Source organism: Crinia signifera, chromosome 4 (genome assembly GCF_055691185.1).
Source record: "Crinia signifera chromosome 4, ASM5569118v1, whole genome shotgun sequence".
Classification (NCBI taxonomy): domain Eukaryota; kingdom Metazoa; phylum Chordata; class Amphibia; order Anura; family Myobatrachidae; genus Crinia; species Crinia signifera.
The window spans coordinates 198003543-198013825 of NC_139220.1; positions in this window are offsets into that span (position 1 = coordinate 198003543).

The window sequence follows — 10283 nt, forward strand, 5'->3', positions numbered from 1 at the left end:
TGGCAACCAGCCACCATGACGTACGGAGCAGAGGGACGCCGTCCGGTATCCCCGGCAACTGTAGGCCATTACATATATATAAAATACAATGCAATACACGGAAAGGCATATAAAAAAATGGAAAGAGCGCAATATCAAAAATACATGTAGTATTAGGGCAATATGATTAAACAATAATGCAAAGATAGCAATTAATCATAATTACAGGAAAAGAAGAATGTACTATAGTACGATGTAACTATCAAAAACTGCATCATCAAGTGATCAATTCATAGAAAACAGGACAATGATAAATACTCATTCAGCCCCTAGGGGCTGATGGTGTTAAGGTGATGGATCCAGTAGCTTTCACGTTTAAGCAGAGCTAGATTACGGTCACCCCCACGTCTTAGCGGGGCTACTCAGTCAATCATTCTGTATTTTAAACTAGACAATGAATGTTTAAAAAGCGCAAAATGTCTAGCGACAGGCTGTTCGCTGACACCACTGGAAATCGCAGCTTTAATCGCAGATCTGTGTGCAGCCATACGGTCCTTGAACCTACATTGAGTCTTTCCAATGTAGGACAAGCCGCATGGGCACACGATCTGATAGACCGTGTATGTAGAATTACAGTCTAATGAATATTTAATATGGTAAATTTTACCGGTATGTGGGTGGGGGAATTCATTACCCCCGATCAGAAATTTACACGTGGTACATTGGCATCTAATGCACCCTAGTTTCTTCTTCAAAAAGGATTTGACGGGCTCTTTGCCCATCCCTGTTACATCTGCTTTAACTAACAGATCACGTAAATTACTGTTCCTCTTGAAACAAGGCATGATAGCATGATTCTGTAAACCCAATGAGTTATCGGTCTGTATCAAGGGCCATGATTTTTTAATGATTTTAGTGATCTGCTCAGATTGAGTGTTAAATTTAGCAACAAACGGTAACTTATTATCGAGGGATTTTTTAGGATGTTGCTTGAGCAAACTATCTCTAGATAATGCCAAAGCTTTTGTTTTATTTTTCAGCAAAGATGATCTATCATACCCCCTTAGGCAGAATTTGTCAATCAATAAATCAATTTGGGCACATGATACGTTAGGGTCACTATTTATACGGCAGATGCGCACCATCTGGGAATATGGTAAACCCAGTTTGAGTTTGTCTGGATGACAACTAGATCTATGGAGGAATCCTTTTTGAAGAAGAAACTAGGGTGCATTAGATGCCAATGTACCACGTGTAAATTTCTGATCGGGGGTAATGAATTCCCCCACCCACATACCGGTAAAATTTACCATATTAAATATTCATTAGACTGTAATTCTACATACACGGTCTATCAGATCGTGTGCCCATGCGGCTTGTCCTACATTGGAAAGACTCAATGTAGGTTCAAGGACCGTATGGCTGCACACAGATCTGCGATTAAAGCTGCGATTTCTAGTGGTGTCAGCGAACAGCCTGTCGCTAGACATTTTGCGCTTTTTAAACATTCATTGTCTAGTTTAAAATACAGAATGATTGACTGGGTAGCCCCGCTAAGACGTGGGGGTGACTGTAATCTAGCTCTACTTAAACGTGAAAGCTACTGGATCCATCACCTTAACACCATCAGCCCCAAGGGGCTGAATGAGTATTTATCATTGTCCTGTTTTCTATGAATTGATATTGCGCTCTTTCCATTTTTTTATATGCCTTTCCGTGTATTGCATTGTATTATATATATATATGTAATGGCTGACGGTTGCCGGGGATACCGGACGGCGTCCCTCTGCTCCGTTCGTCATGGTGGCTGGTTGCCAGGTTACGCCGCTGTGCGTCCTGGCGCTCCGTGCGCTCCCCCGCCCTCTGTTTCTGACGGCGAGTGTGGCGCGCGGCTGCCGGCGTGGTGTGTTCATGGGGTGTTCATGTTATATAAGGTGAGTGTTTTTTACTGTATGTCATATCCTGAAGACGGTATAATAAATTACCGAAACGTTGATAAGACTTATGACTACGTGTCGTCTATTATGCCAGTGACGTGAGTGCCACTTACTCTCAAGTATGCTATATATATAAATAGATATATACCTATATATATATACACACACACACACACACACACACACACACACACACACACACACATTATACATCTGCAGAAGTGCACAGGAGAGCAGTTGAGCAGTTACCTGGGAGGTATCCTAAAGGAGGCCAAGTTATTTTTTCCACAAACACAGGGGGTATCTCTCGGACTGCAGCAGTAAGTAAGGGGGGGTTGACTGCGCCCGGGAGCCAGAACGTCATGGACGCCACCGCTCACCAGCACCAGGGTCCCTCGCTTTAGCAAGTCGCCTGCCCCGGCGCGGCTGTCATTTCCTTGTCATCCTCTTCCTCTGGGATCATGGAGGACGCATCCCCGGCCTCGCCGCCAGGCTTTGAGGGACTGGACTGGGAGTCCGGGCGCTGCAGGGGCCATGTGCAAGATTGGGGCCAGCTCTGCGGCTCAAAGCCCAGGTCTATGTCCACATCCTGCTCCGGGGAGGTGAGGGGCGCAGTGGCTGCCATTCTGTGTGAGCTGCTCCCCCCCAGGTAGAGAGGGAGGTGAGCACTGGGGAGACTGGGGCGAGCTGTTGCGGCAGGTAGGAGGCTCCTCAGTGAGTGGCGCAGCACAGCATCACGGGGCCGGCAGCAGCTATGCAGGCGCATGGGGGCTTATTACAAAAGTATGTCAGCCTGTTGTGCCGCCCTTAATTGGTGCCGCCCTGAGGCACGGGCCTAGGCACAAATCCGGCCCTGGTTCCCAGGTGATGTATATTCCTTTGGCAGGAGTGTAGTTGCGTACACACTGGCTGAGATATGTATCATCTGTTCAATATTCACTTAAATCTTATATTTGTTGCAGTAAAATCAGTGTGAGATAAATATACTCAGTCTAAACATGTCCTTTATTGTGTTAAATAATTCTTATTTGCAGCAATAAGAAATGAAGATTCCCCAGTGCCCTCCGCAGGCGCGGTCTGCTGTCATTTTAGTACTTGTAGTGAAATGTACCACAGCAGCTAATGTCATTACCAGCCGAGGTAGACCCCCAACCACCCCCCCCCCCCCCTTTCATTTGTATATAAGCTAAGCTGTCCACTGGAGAACTGAACACAAGTCACCTTAGTTAACCATAAAGAATGCAGCTATTTATCCAAACAGTATGTGCAGTTATACATATTATCTATGGGGCAATAAACTATATATATTATCATATGCAATTAACTATATATATCACAATAAACTTTGCCTACATGTGAACTTCTTGTTTCCAACTAGTTATATTCCTCCAGTAGCAAGTGGAGATATCACTGAGTTGTGTACTCTATATTGTCTGTACTTGTGTGCTTCTGTATTTGTGTTTGTTCCTTTTGCTTGTGTGTGCTCCCTGTGCTTTTGTGTACCCCCTGTGTTTGTGTGTTCTCTCTGTACTTACAGTATGTGTGCTTCCTGTGCTTGTGTGCTCTCCCTGTATTTGTTTGTGCTCCCTGTGCTTGGGTGTGCTCCCTGTGCGTGTGTGTTCCCTGTATTTAAAGTATGTGTGCTTCCTGTGCTTGTGTGTTCTCCCTGTCTTTGTGTTTGCTCCCTGTGCTTGGGTGTGCTCCTGTACCCTTTGCTTGGGTGTGCTCCCTGAGCTTGGGTGTGCTCTTGTACTTGTGTGTGCTCCCTGTGCTTGTGTGTACTCCCTGTGTTTGTGTGTGCTCCACGTACTTACAGTATGTGTGCTCTCTGTGCTTGTGTGTGCTCTCTGTACTTTCAGTATGTGAGCTTCCTGTGCTTGTGGGTTCTCCCTGTGTTTGTGTGTGTTCCCTGTGCTTGGGTGTGCTCCCTGTGCTTGTGTGTTCTCCCTGTGTTTGTGTGTGCTCCCTGTGCTTGGGTGTGCTCCTGTACCTTGTGCTTGGGTGTGCTCCCTGAGCTTGAATGTGCTCTTGTACTTGTGTGTGCTCCCTGTGTTTGTGTGTACTCACTGTGTTTGTGTTTGCTCCACGTACTTACAGTATGTGTGCTCTCTGTGCTTGTGCGTGCTCTCTGTACTTTCAGTATGTGTGCTTCCTGTGCTTGTGTGTTCTCCCTGTGCTTATGTGTGCTCCCTGTGCTTGGGTGTGCTCCCTGTGCTTGGGTGTGCTCCTGTACTTATTTATTTATTATCAGTTTCTTGTTTAGCGCACACATATCCCGCAGCGCTGTACAGAGAATATTTGAACACTCACATCCGTCCCTGCCCCAGTGGAGCTTACAATCTATATTATTGTGTGTGATCCTGTGCTTGTGTGTGCTCCCTGTGCTTTTATGTCCCCCTTGTGCTTGTGTGTGCTCCTATATTTATGTGTGCTCCTTGTGCTTGTGTGTGCTCCCTGTACTTGGGTGTGCTTCCTGTGTTCGTGTGTGCTCCTGCAGTTGTTTGTGCTCCTAGGGCTTGTGTATGCTCCCTGTGCTTGTGTGTGTGCACTCCCTGTGCTTAGGTGTGATCCATGTGCTTGAGTGCGCTCTCTGTGCTTGTGTATGTGCTCCCTGTGCATGTGTGGGTGCTCCCTGTTCTTGGGTGTGCTTCCTGTGTTTGTGTGTGCTCCCCTCCCTGTACTTGTGTGTGTGTGCTCCCTGTGCTTGGGTGTGCTCCCTGTGCTTGTGTGGGCTCCCTGTGCTTGTGTGTGTGCCCCATGTGCTTGTGTGTGTGTGCTCCCTGTGCTTGTGTGTGTGTGCTCCCTGTGCTTGGGTGTGCTCCCTGTGCTTGGGTGTGGTCCCTGTGCTTGTGTGTGTGCTCCCTGTGCGTGTGTGTGTATGCTCCCTGTGCTCGTGTGTGATTCCTGTACTTGTGTGTAAAACTTGTGTCTATAAAACTGACCATTCTCTGGGCATTTCCTTACTTAATAAAATGCTGTTTATAGGTAATCATGTGTAACATACAAAACATGTCCTTGTTATTTAAACTGGTGATGTTCCAGAAGACATTTAGTGAAATTATTATGGAGGTAACTTATATTTTATAGAAGTAAAGTTGTGCAAAATCAGTGTTAGAAATGTAAATATTATATTGGGCAACTTATGTTGCTAAAGCAGATAACTCTCATTAATCCATAATACTGGATTTCCTAAGCTTATGTCAGCAATGATTTGATGTACATGTCCTAATGTGCATGACCCAGTTTATATTGCGTGACTGTACTAATGACCTGATTTTCCAGACTGAATTACTAGAAAGCGAGTGTGAATCAATGTTTCTATTTCAGGACCCAATTCAATGCATAACTAATAGCTGCACAAATATATCCTATATAGAAAGATATCTGACGGCCTTCTCTGTTTAGCTAGCACATGGGAATTGTTATGGTAAATGTTATGTGCATAAACAGTGTTTTGTTCTGTGCCATGAAAATATTACACTGGTCTTTAGAACCTTACAGTGGAATATCTATCAATATATTAGTCGCTTTCCCAGATATAACTAGGAAGATGTCACCACATGTGGATAGCACCAGTGCTGGGGAATTTGGAGGTCAAGTCAGCATATTTATTTATTAGCAGTTTCTTATACAGCGCACACGTATTCCGCACCACTTTACACAGTATAGTTGAACATTCACATCAGTCCATGCTCCAGTGGAGTTTACAATCTATATTCCTTACCACATGTACATGCACACACATTCATTCTAGGGTTAATTTTGTTGGAAGACAATTGACCTACCAGTATATTTTTGGATTGTGGGGGGAAACCGGAGTACCCAGAGGAAACCCATGCAAGAACGCAGAGAATATACAAACTCCACACAGTTAGGGCCATGGTGGGAATCGAACCCAAGACCTCAGCGATGTGAGGCAGTAACGCTAACCAATACACCATCCGTGATGCCCAAATATTGAACTCTGTCATGTTCCATAAACCATTCCAAAACAAATCTTGCAGTGGTGCAGGGCACATTATACAACTGAAAGACGCCACTGCCATCAGGGAACTATGAATGAGTGTTCTTGGTCTGAAACAATGTTTAGTTAGGTGGTATGTGTCAAAGTAACTTGCACATGAGTGCCAGGACCCAAGGTTTTCCAGGATAACACTGCCTCTTGCCCTCTATCTACAGTACATCCTGGTCCATCTTTTCCCCAGGTAAACTATGCACATGCATAGCAATGTGCCTTGGGGGGGCCCATGACCCTGTCTCTAGTTCACCGTTTGTTGCTTTTTGGACCACCATTGGTAGGTACTAACCGCTGAATATCAGGAACCCCACAAGATACCCTAACCCAATCATAAAGCCATCACAATTTGGTTATTGTCAAAGTCGCCCAGATCTTTACACGTGCAGATTTTTCCTGCTTACAACACATAAACTTCAACAACTGACTTACTGTCTAATACATCCAAAACCTTGACAGGTGCCATTGTAACAAAATAATCAATTTTATTCACTTCACCTTTCAGAGATTTTAATGTTATGGCTGCTGAGTGTCTACCTAGCCTGGGCTGGTGCAAGATTTTTCAGCAACCTCAACAAAACTTTAGCTTACTGCTCTTACCACCACCCACAGACCAATGCCAACTTTCCAGAACCTCAGGTGAAAGTTTGGATGTGGTCTATCTGAAGTTCAACACCTGCCACTAGCATTAAGTTTAACAAGGATGCCTCTCTCTCCTAGAATATTTCTTAATTTTGTGAAAGTCAGACCTAGGGCCACCCCCCAGAGTCTGGATCCTCTAGGCAGCTGCATAATGGTAGAGACGGCTCTGAACCTGGTGCCTATAATAATATTTTCTCCTGAAATAAAACCAGGGCATATGTTACCCTTAAAGACCTGGACATGTCTTGAGATGCATCTGTGCCTGTAAGCTGTGCAAAATGTACCTTTTCTCAAGCACCTTAAGCTTGGTTTAGGGAACAATGGACAGTTCTCAGTCATAAATGACACGGTAGATGGTGATCTTTATGGGTTGGGTGTTTACGTCTGCCTTGTCCACTGATAGAGCTATCAAGTAGGCAGCTTTTGGGAGATGAAGTTTGAAGGGGCAGGAAGACATCCAAGTTGAAATTTCAGATGTTCATGCTGTAATGTGGGATAACACAGATTGTAAGAGACACAACCAGAATAGATTTACGTCCAATGAATGACTTTGTTTTCCAAGAGAAGTGTCATAGACAGACACTGGCAGTAGTCCCTAGCACTGAGACTTGGGGTAGTTCAATTGATAAAAGAAGTGGAGAGGGCCTGGATTTGGTGAAACAAGCATCACCGAAGTGGTTTAGTAAAAGAGTAAGAACCAGGAGAGAACAGTGTTAAGGGGCCTACACATGGGGAGATTTGCTAAGCGTTCTGAGTGATGCTAGAGTAGATGTGTCAGTGCTGTGTGCTGCCAGGGCCAGTGTTCTCCGGTGAGAGGTCTAGATTTATCCAGCATGCTGGATATTAATCGTCGGGTGATAGCGACTAGCAGGGCTGAGCATCACTATCGCTATGGCTCTTACATACGGAGCAATGGAGGCGCATTTTTCTAAGTGATCTAGTGAGATCGCTTAGAAAATGCCCTGAAATCGCCCAGTGTGTAGGCCCCATTATGGAGACCCAGTGAATGTAGTGTTTGTATAGGACAATAGTGGTCACAATTGTATCATGCAACAGATAGCCATCCAGGAGATTTAAAAGATATCAAGTGTAGGGGAGTCTTATCTTTTAGGAGCAGGGGAGCTGAGAGTTGGGATGGTAATCAGCAACATGGGTCAAGCGGACAAGTGGTAGGGTGGGAAATTAGAGTAGGTACTTCACCATTAGTGGGATACAATTAAGACAAGACGCTGAAGAGGCAGTACAAGAATTAAGATGGCTGTCACTTGGAGAAGAGTAAGCTGGTTAATCTTGTCCGCGATGTAGAAAACAGATCTTAGGAGAAGATTTAACAATGAGTGATTTTCTTGTTATCATTTGTTATGATGGATAAATGGGGCTTCAGCCAATCAGCTCCCAACTATCACGTGTTTAAAATGACAGCTAGGAGCTGATTTGGCTGGAGCACCATTTATTGTTAGGAAAAAAATGTCAAAGTTTTAGGACCCGTCACCGCGCTGAACCTTTGGATTTAGGGTGAACTAGATGTTCAAGTATAGCTCAATACAATGTCCCAAATTTAAAGCAACAAAGTCCACTTTTCGAACAAGGGGTTTGGTGGGCACTGTATGAGGGTGTCCACCTGAGGGCGCTTAATATGAGATATTAATCTCAGCAGCTGCACTATCGGGTTAGTTGTACCCGATAGAAAAGCCAAAAAAAGGGAAGGGGTATGAACACAAGGTTCTGTGACAGCGCTATTGAAGATGTTATAAATTATTACTGTAAGAAATTAATTGAAAAGAATTGGATGATCTTTACAATTGATTTTAATATACTGGTAATAAAATAAACTGTATATACAGTAGTTTAAAATATATATAAAATAAGGCACATGAAAATACACATGAAAAATGAAACACTCTGCATGATGGACCTGTTTCTATTGTCCTGGGAGAAACAGTTTTAGATTGATGAACAGTTAGTTGTGTATTGGTAAAATTACCACTCCATGGGGAATAATGTGGGGCATTTGATGATATGGAGTCCTCGTGCCAATCGGCTGGGTGGGGTCTGAATATACCCGGTTTTTCTAGAAAGTTCTCCTAGATAATGGGGATACGGATGATGAGCCAAAATGGGCTAAGGGCTAAGGAGGGTGTACAACTCCTGGCAGGTGTGTATGTTGGATCCTCTCTAGTGGGTGACCTGAGAGTAGATGGAGTCAATTCCACGGCCACTGGAGGTTCCCAAGTAGTGCTTCCCACAAATTGAAAAATGGTGATGGAATGGTGATATATTCAGTAAGATTGGTACCGTGTCCAACAGAGGCAGAAGTGGGTATATGGATGGACCCCATAAGATTCTCATAGGGACATGCTGAAGCTGGGTATTTTACTAACATAAGAACACAGGAGACACCAGTGGCTGTAGTGGCAGTGCGGCCACTGGATATACAATCATTTTCCTGAAAGGGTCAAAAATCCGGAGCAGTGGGGTACACGAGCAGCTGCAGTGGCAGTACAGCTCCTCATAATCCAGAACCGTTAATAGGTTATTCCAATCTATACATTGAATGTTCATAGGAGTACCTAAGAATAACATCTTATCCCTCAGGCCGTTTTTTTGATATAGAGAGGAAGCACCCCAAAAGGTCTGATTTATTACATCAAAACTTTTCCTTTGACTGTGTACCTGAATAGTGACATTTCTTGTGGAATTTTTTTTGTAATTTTTATTATAATTTTTTATTGAAGTTTATCACAATTTTTGGAATGCAATAAAATTTGGATAGTTGGTACTTATGTATTATCTGGGCTCCCATGTTAAATGCACCCCATTTCTTCATACCCCTACTATCCAACTACGCATGGAGTTGATTTTATATAGTGTGGCGAGCGCAGTGAGCCACCGTGTCCGAAGCGTGGCGAGCGCAGCGAGCCCCACGAGGGGACGCGGTCTCATAAGAAAAACGGGAGCCCAGATATTACATAAGTACCGGATATTTTTATGAAACGTGGACTTTGTTGCTTTAAATTTGGGACATTGTAGTGAGCTATACTTGAACATCTAGTTCACCCTAAATCCAAAGGTTCAGCGCTGTGAAGGGTCCTAAAATTTTCCTGATTTTTTATAGTTTACAGTTGGACTATTATTTGATGGACATTTTTAGCGCTTAAGGTGTTTTTTTTGTCTATCTCTTGTTTTTGTCCCATTTATTGTTAGTAATGAGTGATAATAGGAATATGACTTATTGTTAAGTCTTCTCCTTAGGCTGTTATAGTTGTCAGAGGGAAAGGGATAGAAAAGTTACACAATACCACGTTCTCATTGCCGCCCCTGCAAAACCCGTGTTTTTCTTGCCGGATTTTTGGTGGGGCACAGAGCATCTCAGCTCACAGTTTATAAGCTAAACAGCAGGCACCAGCTCTTTGCAATAAGCAGTAGATAAAAAAATATTTAAGGAAGTCATGATAACTTCAAGATTAATGCAAATTATTTTCTATTGTGCAAGACAGCATCTAAAGCTAGAAGGTTACCCTGAATGTCAGTGGCGTCGCAAGGGGGGTGCAGGAGGCACCCAGGTGCCACCCGCTGAGGGGTGGCACCAAAGTACTAGCTCCTGCACAGTGACAAGGGTAAAGGGCTTATAGGTCTCAGTGTACATTATCTTCATCTGTGAGTCTTTGTGTGACTTAACTGCCATCTAGTGACCACCTCTGTTTATTACA